Source organism: Lipotes vexillifer, unplaced genomic scaffold (genome assembly GCF_000442215.2).
Source record: "Lipotes vexillifer unplaced genomic scaffold, Lipotes_vexillifer_v1.1 scaffold440, whole genome shotgun sequence".
NCBI lineage: Eukaryota > Metazoa > Chordata > Mammalia > Artiodactyla > Lipotidae > Lipotes > Lipotes vexillifer.
In genome coordinates this window covers 2,009,476-2,024,206 of record NW_006778543.1, presented here as the reverse complement: position 1 = coordinate 2,024,206, position 14,731 = coordinate 2,009,476, and positions in this window count along the sequence as shown.

Below are 14,731 nucleotides of genomic sequence, written 5' to 3'. Positions count from 1 at the left end.
ACTGTTGTGGCCTCTCCCGTTGCGGAGCACAGGCTCCGGACGCGCAGGCTCAGCGGCCATGGCTCACGGGCCCAGCCGCTCCTCGGCATGTGGGATTTTCCCGGACCGGGGCATGAACCCGTGTCCCCTGCATTGGCAGGCGGACTCTCAACCACTGCGCCACCAGGGAGGCCCAGCGCTGGTCTACTTTGTGCCAGATATTTGCAGAACACTGAGAATACAGACATGAATAAAACACAACCAGTTCTATTCCTGCCTTAGAAGACAAGTGTCAGTCCTAGAAAAGCTGATTGTAAGGTGGGAGTGACAGGCAAAGATAAACAATCAACCAGATAAGATCTTAGATAGAGATAGGCACAAAGTGACATAAGAACACAGAGATGGGAAAGTCCAACTCAGCCTTGGGAAGTGGGGGAGGCTTCCTAGAGGATGTCACATTTGTTTTTTTGGTTTTTTTTTACTTTTTATTTTATATTGGAGCGTAGTTGATTAACAATGTTGTGTTAGTTTCAGGTATACAACAAAGTGATTGAGTTATAGGTATACATGTATCTATTCTTTTTCAAATTATAGAACAGAAACAGACACACAGACTTAGTTATGGTTACCCTGGGGGAAGGTTTGGGGTGGGGGGGAGGGATAGTTAGGGAGTTTGGGATTGACATGTACACACTGCTATATTTAAAATGGATAACCAGCAAGGACCTGCTGTATAGCACAGGGAACTCTGCTCAGTATTCTGTAATAACCTAGTTGAGAAAAGAATTTGAAAAAGGATGGCAGAACACTCTATGACATAAATCACAGCAAGATCCTTTTTGACCCACCTCCTAGAGAAATGGAAATAAAAACAAACATAAGCAAATGGGACCTTGAAAGCTTTTGTACAGCAAAAGGAAACCATAAACAAGACGAAAAGACAACTCTCAGAATGGGAGAAAATATTTGCAAACGAAGCAACTGACAAAGGATTAATCTCCAAAATATACAAGCTGCTCATGCAGCTCAATATCAAAAAAACAACCAACCCAATCCAAAAATGGGCAGAAGACCTAAATAGACATTTCTCCAAAGAAGATATACAGACTGCCAACAAACACATGAAAGGATGCTCAACATCATTAATCATTAGAGAAATGCAAATCAAAACTACGATGAGGTATCACCTCACGCCAGTCAGAATGGCCATCATCAAAAAATCTAGAAACAATAAATGCTGGAGAGGGTGTGGAGAAAAGGGAACCCTCTTGCACTGTTGGTGGGAATGTAAATTGATACAGCCACTATGGAGAACAGTATGGAGGTTCCTTAAAAAACTAAAAATAGAACTACCATATGACCCAGCAATCCCACTACTGGGCATATACCCTGAGAAAACCGTAATTCAAAAAGAGTCATGTACCAAAATGTTCATTGCAGCTCTATTTACAATAGCCCGGAGATGGAAACAACCTAAGTGCCCATCACTAGATGAATGGATAAAGAAGATGTGGCATATATATACAATGGAATATTACTCAGCCATAAAAAGAAATGAAATTGAGTTATTTGTAATGAGGTGGATAGACCTAGAGTCTGTCATACAGAGTGAAGTAAGTCAGAAAGAGAAAAACAAATACCATATGCTAACACATATATGTGGAATCTAAGAAAGAAAAAAAGAGGTTCCAAAGAACCTAGGGTAGGACAGGAATAAAGACACAGAAGCAGAGAATGGACTTGAGGACAAGGGGAGGGGAAAGGGTAAGCTGGGACGAAGTGAGAGAGTGTCATGGACATATATACACTACCAAACGTAAAATAGATAGCTAGTGGGAAGCAGCCACATAGCACAGGGAGATCAGCTTGGTGCTTTTTGACCACCTAGAGGGGTGGGATAAGGAGGGTGGGAGGGCGACACAAGAGGGAGGAGATATGGGGATATATGTATATGTATCGGTGATTCACTTTGTTATAAAGCAGAACGTACACACTACTGTAAAGCATTTATACTCCAATAAATTTGTTTTAAAAAAAAGAAAAAGGATGTCACATTTGAAGTGAAATATTGAAGTGAAACAATTTGAAGTGGAACATCTGTAAGATGTGATGGAAAAACCGGAACGAACTTTTTTGGCCACAACCCAGTGTAAAGGATGTGTAGGTGTCTCCCAAGTGAAGGATGTTTGGAAGGACTTCCCAAGCAGAGAAATAGGCCTCCAGCACCCACAGGGCTTAGCAGGCAGATCAGATGATTCCTGGGAGAATCCTGAGTGCAAAGGATTAGGGCACTTAAACGTGGAACAGGGTGTGTCTGAGGTGGAGGCTGTGATGCTGATCGATTGCATCATTGATTTATAGCTGTTTCCTATGCCATTTTAATTTCTTCCAACCAGACATTTACTGGGTGTCTTTGTACCTACGAGACAGTCATAAACAGAATTTGTAATGGAAATATACTAGAGAGGCAGCATATTCCTTCAAACGAAGCCAAAGAAAAGCTTCCTGAGAAAGAAGATGAGAAAGTCTCAAGAAGTAAATGCAGTTGTTATAAAAAGAGAGAAGGGGGCTTCCCTGGTGGCACAGTGATTAAGAATCTGCCTGCCGATGCAGAGGACACAGGTTCGAGCCCTGGTCCGGGAAATTCCCACATGCCGCGGAGCAGCTAAGCCAGCGAGCCACAACTACTGAGCCCACGTGCCTAGAACCCGTGAGCCACAACAAGAGAAGCCACCGCAATGGGAAGCCCACGCACCGCAACGAAGAGTAGCCCCTGCTCACTGCAACTAGAGAAAGCCCACGTGCAGCAATGAAGACCCAACGCAGCCAAAAATAAATAAATTAAATAAATAAATTTTTTTAAAACAGAGAGAGAGAGAAGGGCAGAGAGAGGCCGAGACATTCTGCAAGTGTAGGATGAGATGAGCACCAGCTCTGCACATTCAAGGACCGTCAAGTTCGTTGTGATGGTAGCAAAGCACTCGGGGAGAGATGGTGGCCATGGAAAAGGCTGGGGAGGAAGGTGTGTGCCAAGCTGTTAACAGAATTCTTATGCTCTACTGGAGTTTAGACTTCATCTAGTTGGCAGTGGGGAACCCTGGTTATTGTATGCAGGGCTGTGACAGGGTCTGATATACTTTTCTGAAAGGTCATCCTAAGCATATGCATGTTTTCTTTCTCCAACAGAACCGTAAGGATGCCTAACAGGTGTATCTTGACTTTTCTTTATTTTTGCTTTTGGGGATTTTTGTTTGTTTCTTTCACCAACAGTGCTTAGCAGAGTCAGGGACACATAAAGAGGTCAATAGTTAATGGATTCATTAATTGATTGAGAGGCACAAACTCATACTTGAGTTAATATTGTAACATGGACACTATATCCTACGTGGTGTCTGATATTTAAAGGTCTCGGCAATTTTAAGCCGTGCTTCCTAATTTTAACATGCACACAAATCACCTGGGGATCTTGTTACAATAGAGATTCTGATTCATCATGTCTTGGGTGGGGTCTAAGACTGAATTTCTAATAAGCTTCCATATGCCGCTGTTGTTGATGGTTTGGATTTCCACATTTTGAGTGGCAGGGATCTTAATATTCAGTTGCCTTATGCGTAGACAGTCTAATGGTGGAGCCATCTATGAACAGTAGAAGTTTCTACAGGGACTGTGGAAATGGAGAGGCTTCACCCTAAGAGAGTAAGACTCCTTGGCTAAGACCCCACACGTCTCATTTGGGACTGGTTTGGAAAGCAGTGGCATGTCTACAAGGCCCCTTGGGTAGACATTGATGTTACTTGCCTTTAAGGGAATTTCTGATGCTGCTGCCAGTTTCTTCCTCGCACCTCCAAGTGTTGAGTTCCACAAGAATATCCGTTAATAACAGTAGAGTTGATAATAGAACCCCAGATAAAGTCAGAGGGCATGCTGCCGGCATGTAATTTGTTTAGATCTATGTAGAAGTGAGCCTTTTTCTCGGGAATTTTCAAGTTTGAAATTTGATTATGGGCCAGTTCATAATTTCTTGATGTTTTCCTGTTTTTCTCTGTTCACTTTCACATACTCATTGTCATATTATGACAATCTAGATGTCCCTCGGGCCTCACCATCTCGTAGGCATAAAAGACAGCCACATAGGTCAGGCTGAAGTTTGCTGCCTGGATGTCGCTCATCACTATGAACAGGTGCTTGGCCTTCATTTTAAGGCCCCCTGACCTTTCTACTGGCTCTCAGAGAAGGCCCAGGCCTCCTCCCCACTCATCCCCAGTGTTTATGTGGGTCGTTGCCTGCACTTGCATCACTCAGCAATGGACCCCAATGGCTGCTCCATCTCAGAGAGCTCCCCAGGCCGCCGCCAGTCTCCTTCAGGTCCACTCCAAGGTGGATGTGGCCATTGCACCCTTGGACTGAAGCCTCCGCTCCCCTTGTGAGCCTCAGCTGGGAGGTATCCAGGGTAGCAGCAAAGACAGTGTCTCTGGAGACAGAACCCCACATCTCAGGTCCCCTTTCCCCTGGATGAAGCCCAGTGTCTCTTTCCCTTCCCAGTCTTGCTCCAGGATTCACTCCCTTTCCTTTGTGCAGAGGATAACTGAACTCTGGACCCAATCATTAGTCTCTATTTCAGGTTCATGTGGAGATAACCTCTTATAATAATAACAACAACAACAATTAATTTTTCTCATGTTTTCCTTGCCCTTCTGCCTCTAAAATGCTGTTTTTAAAAGATGTTTCTTATTTCACTCTCTGCTTCAAAGTAGCTGTTGACCCCACTCCTGGCGCTTAGGAAGCCAAATTCATATTAGCATATAAGGCTTTTTATATGCACGGGTCCTCTTCTGAAATGCCCTCTGCTCCTTTGTTTTCTCAGAAAATGTCCATTCAACCTTCATGGCCCAGCTTAAATCTGACTTCCTCTCTGGATTCTTTCTAGAACCTCTGGCACCCAATGTCCCCAGACATCAGCTAGTCTCCCTCCTCCAGGCCCCCATGACAGTCTGTACATTTCTTCGCCATGTTATACCATATAATGCTTCACTTCCAGTTCTGCCTCCCCCCCCCCTTTTTTTTTTTTTTGCGGTACGCGGGCCTCTCACTGCTGTGGCCTCTCCCATTGCAGAGCACAGGCTCCGGACGCGCAGGCTCAGCAGCCACGGCTCACGGGCCCAGCCGCTCTGCGGCATGTGGGATCTTCCCGGACCAGGGCACGAACCCGTGTCCCCTGCATTGGCAGGCAGACTCTCAACCACTGAGCCACCAGGGAAGCCCACTGCCTCCCCCTTTTTAAAGGGAGCTCTGTGAAAGCACGGTCTCTAGTCATATGAGTGGCCAGTGAATTTACCCTTACTTTATTGAGTTATTTTCCATCTACTCTTTTCTCTGATCCTTACTAAAGGTCTGTGAGATAAGTAGGGCAAGTATTACGTGATCTCTACTTTATATATGAGAAAAGGAGGTTCCCACAACTAGGTGGCTAGTCCATAGTCATCCCATCCATGTGATGGAAAAGGGAAGTAAACATAGCCTGAGTTCTTTGGACTTTAATTCCATGGCCCCTTTTCACTACTCTTTATTGCTTCCTTTTAACAGAAACTAACCCTGGTAGGAAAAGAATAAGCTCTCAAGGAAGACAAGACCTGGGCCCAGGAAGACTGAGGGGAGATGGCAACACACAGAGAAACCACAGCTGCAGAAGTACGAGGACTCGAAGGTAAAGTTGTTGAGTGTGATGAGAACCCTGGGGTGGACTGTTTGTTGACTGACTTTCGGACTTGAGGGAAGATGCTCTTTGACTAAAACAAGGTGGACGGGAGTGGGAATGGGGAGACACCACAGCCGATTACACTTAAAATCTGGTCTCAAGCACCACCTTGCAGAGTGTCCATCATTCCGTTTCAGCCACCCTCAGGATTGCTCTAAGTGAGAAGTAATTTTATAAGAGTCTTGAACTGCTGCTGAGAGTCCCTTTTAGAGCTGAAAGCAAAACAAACAAACATGAAGTCCTGCAGAGCTGAGAATAAGCTCCGGAGAGAGTGAGAGCAGTGGAAATAGTTACTGGGATGAGGAAGGAGATCGCAGTGTACCTTGTCTCAAACCCCATGAGCTTGTCTCCTCAGCCACTTGCAAGTCCTGCGGGCAGTCTGAGCTCGGTGGCAGTTGGGGCGGGGGAACGGGTGCAGGAGAGATGCCAGGACAGGAGGGCTCAGAGCTATTTCAGACTCAAGGCCAACAGCCACGGAGACTTCGAGTTACATCACCACTACTGTCTGGACTTTAGGCCCCTTAAGCCAAATGCGGTTTCCAGAAAAAGGATCTGCCGCACATTTGGAAGCCCATCAACCAAATGTTGTCTCATCACTTTTGTGCCTGAGATCTTTTCATTTGTGAAGAGCATATTATTTTGCTTAATTATGGGCTTTGAGGAGATGGCATAGAGCAGTGGAAAAAGCATGAGCTCCGAGTCAGAGACCTGGGTCTGAATCATGGCTCCGCCATCCACCAGCTGCGGGGCACTGCCTGGGGGCACCTCAGTCTCCTCATATGTGAACTGAGAACAGTCTTGTAATAATTACCCATCTTGTAGGGCAGTCGTTAGGATTAGGTGGTTAATGTGTGTCAAAATCTTGTATTGTGCCACTATTCAGATATTTAATGATCAGTAGCTATGGTGAAGAAAGTGTCTGACTTCGAACACAATGACCTTTGGCAAATGAGATTTCATTTTCACTCCAAAGTATGTGTATGGTGGTATGTTTTACATATATTATATATATATATATATATATATATATATATATATGTATATATATGACTTTCTTCTGCTTACAAAATACTGTTTATTGAAATTCCATTTCCCAGTGGAAATTGCAGTTATTCGGTGTCAGAATACCTCTCCAAACTCACATTTCCTAGGAAGTTTTCTTAAATGGAGTCTTACTGGTGCCCTCCTAATGCTTATTTTTCAGCACCTTGATAATTCATTTTTAAATACTTATAGTTTATTTTGTAATCATCTATGCCATGACTAATTATCCTTTTCTTTAAAAAAGAGTGCATCCAGGGCTTCCCTGCCAAAGCAGGCAACACGGGTTCGTGACCCAGTCCGGGAAGATCCCACATGCCGTGGAGCCGCTGGGCCCGTGAGCCATGGCCGCTGAGCCTGAGCGTCCGGAGCCTGTGCTCCGCAACGGGAGAGGCCACAGCAGCGAGAGGCCCGCGTACCGCAAAAAATAAAAAAATTAAAAAAAACAGGGTGCATCCAGAAAGCAGATAAGATCAGAAGCTTTTACCTCTATCACTCAGTCACTTAACTGCCTCAGACTGGGCTCTTTATCTCAAGTATGGGGATAATATTTGACCTATGTATCTTACAAAGGTTTTTTTTTTCTTCCTGAAAAAAAAATAACAGGTGAACTTATAAATGGGAAAGAATTTTATAAATTATAAAAGATATGAAAATTTAATTTATGATGTGATTTTTGCTACAGACCCCTTTGCAGCAGATAGGAAAATTCTTTGTGCTGGGGCCACCTGCCTGATGTGGTTGATGTTCCATGCCTGGAAGTCACCTTGAGGTTACTTAGAGCCTCTCTCTGCCACCAGATGTTAGGAGATTGAGCAACTTTCTTGAGTAATTGTCTCCTCTGACTCACATTCCTTGCAGGCCCCTTAGTGACCTGTGAGCCACCCAGGGTGAGCAAGGAATTTCCTCTCTAGAGTTGTTTAAGGACTAGCCCCAAACTTTCAACTTAGTCTTTTTTTACACCTCTTCCAATACTACCTACCTGAGTTGCCACAGAACAAATCTGTTCAGTGGCTGGATTCAGGCTTGCTGATATGAGTACATGCTCTGGGAAGGACACAGAAACTCCAATCCTCTAATGAGATCCTCCTTAAAGAGAGATCCTCATATCTCCTTAAGGACCTAATTGGGATGGAAGAGCACAGTTAATAACTGGCGTAAGTGCCAATAAATGATCAGGAGATACCTTCTAGGTGTACTTCACCGTCTCCTTTTCCTTACTTTCTCTCCTTCTGGTTTTTCCTGTTTTTCAGTCCCTTCTCTTTTCTTATTTTCCCTTTACTAAACTCTCTCCCAATCAATAGACTCACCGTGGCATTCTCAGGCATACGTCGCTAGCTTCATTAGAAGCACAGTCAGCCTCGGTATAGAGCTTCTACATCCGCTGATTCAACCAACTGCGATTTCAGTCCATGGTTGGCTGAATCCACTGTTGGTTGAATCCATGGATGCAGAACCTGCAGATACAGAGGGCAGAATGAACTATGCCATATTATATAAGGGACTCGAGTATCCTCGGACTTTGATATCTGTGGGGGTCCTGGAATCCATCCCCCGTGGATACTGAGGGACAACTGTACCCAGAGCGCAGCAGTTGTAGAAATTTAGTCCAGGTCAGAGAGTCTCATACCTTTTGCTGTGTATTACAGTTACCTGGAGACCTAAAAAACACGGATGCCTGGGGCCCAACTGAATTAATATCTCTGCGGGGAGGTGGGCCCTGGGCCTAATATTTTTAAAAAGCTTCCAAAATGATTCTAACGTGCATCCAGATTACACTGGTTAAACATACTTGGAAAGCAAAGATACGACAGAGCTTACTAAAACTAAAATAAGATTTATGGCTCAAAGAGCTGCAATCATGTGGTTTGGCTACACTTGCCTGTTTCCTATCCATCAAATAACAAGTGTTTTTTGAGAACCACAGAAAGAGGGGCTGATTATGCCCAGGCAAAGCTTGTAGGTGAGTTTCAAAGGTAAAGTGAATGGCCATGAAACACTCTTAGAGCTAGTATTGGTTGGGAGCACACTCTGAGCTGTGTGCTACACTGGACACTTTTCATGCATTATATCACTCAGTGTTCTTAACAACTCTGTGGGGCATTATTCTTCTTCCCAGTTTACAAATAAAGAAACATAGACACCAAGTGATTGCTTAAATAGCTCAAGATCTGACCACTAGTTAGTAGTGGAGCCAAAAAATGTGACTACAGGTAATTTGACTGCAGTCTTGTTTTTAATCAGCCTGTAATACCTCCTCTGTACATTGACAGACAAGATGAAAATACAAAAATTCCCCAAAATTCAGTGTCTCCCAATTTTGGCTGCATATTAGAATCATTGGGAGAGTTTTGTAAAAAAAAAAAAAAAAAAAAATGCTTTGCTCAGTTAGCACCTTGGACCAATTTAATCCACATTTCTCAAGAATGGGACCCAATCGTTTTTGAAGTGCCACAGGTGATGCCAGTGTGCAGACAAGATTGAACACTACTGGGTTAGAGGAAAGAGAACAGTGCAGGTGAGAGCCCTCAGGGAAAGCTTCATAGGTAATGGGTTACCTGAACTCAACATGAGACAGAATAATGCCCTCCCCTGGCCAAAGATGCCTGTATCCTAATCTCTGGGACATCTGAATATGTTACTTTATATGGCAAAGCGGAAGTAAGGATGCAGGTGGAATTAAGGTTGTTAATCAGATAACTTTAAACTGGAGAATTAGCTTGGATTATCCAGTTGGACCCAGTGTAGTCACATGGGCCCTTAACTGTGGAAGAAGGAGGCAAAAGAAGGAGAACCAGAGAGATGACACCATAAGGACTCGGCCTACAGTTGCTAGCTTTGGAGGTGGAGAAAGGACTCAAGGAATGCAGATGGCCTTCAGAAGCTGGGAAAGACAAGGAAACAGGTTCTGTACCAGGGCATCCAGAATGAACACAGCCTTGCCAACACCTTCATTTTAGCCCAGTGGAATTCTGACCTCCAGAACTGAAAGAAAATTAATTGGTACCACTGTTCATGGTAATTTGTTTCAGCAGCGATAGAAAGTTAATATAGTACCTTACAAAGGAAGGGTTTAGAGAAATGAGAGTGAAAAACACCCACTTAACTGCACATTAGATTTTCTGTGTTAAATAACCTAGGTACTGAGTGCCTTACATCTCTGCCCTATACAGTGCCTCTACAATGTAGGCGTCTGTAGCTTGCAGTTGAGTCAGGATTCAAACCTAATCCTTCTGGACTCTGGATCAGTGCTCATTCCAGTTACCATCCTGTGTGCTTTTCCTTAAGACCATTTAGAACTCTGGTTGCTTTTCTGATCTTTCTTGAGCAAAAAGCAAGGAAGGGTGACATCACAGGTGACCTTATGGTACAGAGAAAAGGATTCTCATACAGGTTGCTCAGAGGAGCAAATTACTGCTAATTACTGGGATGTTTAATGAAGATTGATCTGATAGTTTTGTGCAAGAAGGATTAAAGTAGATGAAGCTGGGGCCAGGCAGATCAGTCAGGAAGTTGGACAACAACTTAGGCTCCTATGGGTTTGGATTCTGAACGGCAGTGGTAGTGGTGGTGGCAGAAGTGGAGGGGAGAGGATGAACCCAGGAAACCTGGAGAAGAAAATCAACCCAAGGGAAACTAACCTACCTAAGAAGAGCAGAGAAAAGGTGAAGACAATTTCAGGTTTTTAGTGTGGCAGAGGCTTAAAGGGTGGTTGATGGTGCCCATGACAGAACTGAGATGCTAGGAAAGAGAACAAGTTTGGAGAGTGGGATGGGGTAGGGTGGTGGTATATAATAAAGAATTTTACTGGCCTTTGTTCCTGGGAGACTCTAAATCCTTAAACTATCCCAACTGATGAAGAGTGTCTTTCTTATGCTTATATAATTACAAATGGTAGGCTCCCAGATAGTTTTAGTGTAGGGTGTGGTCATAAGATAAACCAACCGTGTTGATTAGTGTTGCAACTTTGAGTTATTTTGACTTCTGGGGTGTGGGTGTGGAAGAGGGCTAGAAATTGAGTTCAATCAATCACGCTCATGTAATAACACCCCAATAAAAACTCTGGACAGTGGACCTGCCTTGTTGGTAAACACATTATTCATGTGCCGGGAGGGTGATGCATCTGATTCCAAAGGGGAAAGCTATGGATCCTCCCAGGACCCTCCCAGATCTTGTCACTAGGAGTATCCTTTATAGTAAACTACAGTCGTAAGTACAGCGCTTCCCTGAGTTCTGTGAGTTATTCTGGCAAATTATCAAACCTGAGGGGGTTGTAGGAACCTCTTCTTTGTAGCCAGTCAGAAGTATGGGTGGCCTGGGGACCCCCTGAAACTTGTGGCTGGTGGCTGGGCAGGCTTGTGGAGGACTTTTCCCCTTAATCTATGAATTCTGTGCTAACTCTGGCTAGTTAGTATCAGAATAGAATTTCTGCTCACCCACTCGGGGTGAAAACAGAATAGGTGGACACTAACGCGGCGTAACTATCTGTGGGCAAAAATCAGAGTTGTGTGAAATCAGTTACCCCTCCACACTAGGGCGAATGCACAGAAAGAAAATGCAGAGAACATTAAATACCACTTTTAAATGCCCACTTCTTGATTCTTAATTTACTGCTGTCTGACTTCCCCAATGCCTTTGGACCAGTGTGATACAATGGAATATCAAGAGTTTTAAAGATAAAATGGAGTTCAAAATCTATCTCTGTTACTTCCTTGCTATGAAATAGTGGGCACATAACTTATTCTCTTTGGGCCATAGCCCTTTATCTTTAAAATGGTAATATTAAGGCCTAATGTGTAAAGCTGTTAAGAGAATGAACATAAGAAGATCTTGGCACATGACAGATACTCACTGATTGCTATTTTCTCCTGTCCTTTAAGGTGATTTCCAATTGGAATGGTTCTTTGAGAGAGATTTTGTTTTATCCAGACTCATCAAAAGGAAGTCAAAGTGATTGATGTGGCTTCACTGAACACTCAAAGAACTGTCCAACTTTGGGGGGATAGATTAACTCAACCTCTCAAATGTCAGTGACTGTTAGACTTTTGTCTTAAAGAGGGTCTTCCCATAATTGAAAAATTCACCATCTCTGCTAAGAACGTGAACAGAGAACATCTCTGCAGTGTCTGCATCTGCTCCCTTCATGGTGCCTGCGATTGCTTGGTGCTGCATTTGTCACAAACCATCTGAGCTGCATGCAGGTGCACTGTGTCCATACTCTGCATAGCACCATTGTCATAGGCACTCCAAAGCTTCGGTGGGGCCCAGAATGAGAGCCAGGCCTGTGGAAACCTTTTTGTCTCCTTAACTGCCTTCTCTTGACTTGCCTCTCTTCCCATTTTGGGGTGAAGTGGTTACAACTCTGAACCGAATAACCAGCATAGGTTTCTGGAGGAATGCCCCTTTCTTTTTTTCCCTCAAGATGACCACACAGAATAGCTGGGAACCATCCTTTTTATGAAGTTTTAAAAAGCACTTGTTTATATGCCATTTAATGTGTTAGAAACTTACATGGGATGTCCAGACACGCTTCTGAGGTTTTAGTCTATGGATTATGCGGACAGAGAGGCTGAGCCCCAAAGCAATCATGTTGTTTAGGAAAAGAGACAGGATTTAAAATCAGGTGTGTCTCACTTTAAAGCCCTTTCCTTTACTAAAGGTTTGTTAACTCACGAGGACCTGCTCCTGAGAAAGACAGCTACTTATTTCTAAGTGGAATCTGCCCTTATTTTTTAATTCCCAGACCCCATCTAAATTTATTTTTGCTAGAAACTTTACTGTGAAATTCCCTATTCTTTAAATGTGGCTTAATCAACAGAGGCTATTTTCAAATAATCGGGAAAAGGTATAGTGCCAATTATACCCAAGTGTGAGTCTGCAGGCTTTACGTTTTTTTAATACTCAGTTTCAACTTCGTGGTTTGGGTTTAAACAGGAATTTATTCTGGAGACTTTAGCAAAGCCGCTTCTTTTGCCATCTCCTCTTAGTAAGCAAATCCTGGATGTGTTCCTTGCCACGAGTGCTTAATGGCAGAATACATCATGCCACCATCCAAGGCAGATTTTTTGAGTGGCATATTCTCCTGGCTGGAGGGGAAAATCTGATCCAGGTGCCACAAAAAGCAGATGGAATTTTCCATACAAAACTATGACTCTTGGATCCCTGGCTAGTGGATTTTGTTTTTCAAAAATGTGACTTTTTCCTCTCTTGCCTCTTACTGTCATCCTATTTCAGGAGTGATGTTTGTCATCTTGAGCTAAAATCCAAAGGTGTAATCAGGATAGATCATTGGTAGGAAGTATAAGACTTGGGATAGCTGTGACTAGATCGGGCAAATATTGTACCCAGTCCATGCAGTAGATAATAACAGAGGTCTAATTAAAAAAAAAAAAAAAAAATGGTGGATGTCAGGGGAAATCATCTGGTAGGGCTGTAAGGATTTAGTGAAATAATGACATAACAAGTGGGTTAGGGAGAGTTAACGAATTGGGTTGTTGAGATTTAATGAGATGATGTCTATTAATGGGCTGAAGTGCAGGGTTATGTTCCTAGCACGTTTCTAAAGGGCATTTACTGTGAGTTCCGAGGTCAGTGTAGAAGGAATGGCAAGTTGGAAGATGAATCAGGGACTTCCTGGCTTTTGTCTTTATAGAACACTGTGTTCTTATTTTATTTTATTTTTATTTTTAATTAATTTTTATTGGAGTATGGTTGCTTTACAGTGTTGCGATAGTTTCTGCTGTACAGCAAGTGAATCAGTTATATGTATACATATATCCACTCTTTTTAAAATTTCCTTCCCATTTAGGTCACCACAGAGCACTGAGTAGAGTTCCTTGTGCTATACAGTAGGTTTGCAATAGTTATCTATTTTATACACAGTGTATATCTGTCATATATATATACATATATGTATATATACGTAGCGTATATATGTCAATCCCAATCTCCCAGTTCATGCCACGCCTCCTTCCCCTCTTGTTAACCATAAGTTTGTTCTCTACATCTGTGACTCTATTTCTGCTTTGCAAATAAGTTCATCTGTACCATTTGTCTAGATTCCACATATGGCAACATTATATGATATTTGTTTTTCTCTTTCTGACTTACTTCAGTTACAAAACATTGTTTTCTAAGAACCTAAATGGACCCAAATCTGGGGATAACAGGAAAGCATGTAATAAATGATAGCGGTTATTATTATTGCTGTTGTTATTATTACCATTAGCATCAGTATCAAGAGACAGTTAAACTGTCAGTTGATAAGTGCAATGGTATTGAATAGATACATGCACAGTGTGATTAAGTGCACCCAAGGAGGGAAAGCTAGTTGTTTCCCATCTTCATTAAGAGAAGCACAAAGTTAAACAAGAGTCTTAGTAGAGTTCTGAGTCTTAGGAGCTCTGAGTTCTTCCAGCTATGCAATTTAATGTCTCACAGCCTCATTTGGATCCTTAAGGATTAGATACAATTATTTCCAAAATTGCCCAGTAAGAATTCTAGCATCCTAACCTATGGAATCAAAGTCATTCTGGAAGGGTACTGGGAATGTGCATTTTGATAAATATGCTTATGATTAGGTTATGTCTGATAAACACTGGGTTAGAACAATCTAGAAAGGCCCACCTGCTCTAAAATTCCAAGTAAGAATTTCTATTAAAGAAACCATTTTTCCCAGTTTCAGTTTCAGAGTGAGAGCAATTGAGTCCTGGAATTGGGTTCCATTGGTTGTATGTGTCCATGGGTATATGTTGCGGGGGAATCACTAAGCAGTAAGATACTTTTAAAATTATTAAATCCGAGGTCATCACTCTCCAGGATGGTTTAGGAATGATTGGACCAGGGCATGAGAGATAAACAGATGACCTCATGTGGTCTCTTAGAAACCTATGATTCCATCATGATGACACGGGTTTTATGCATGATCTGCCCTCTTTACCTCCTCTTTTCTGAAAT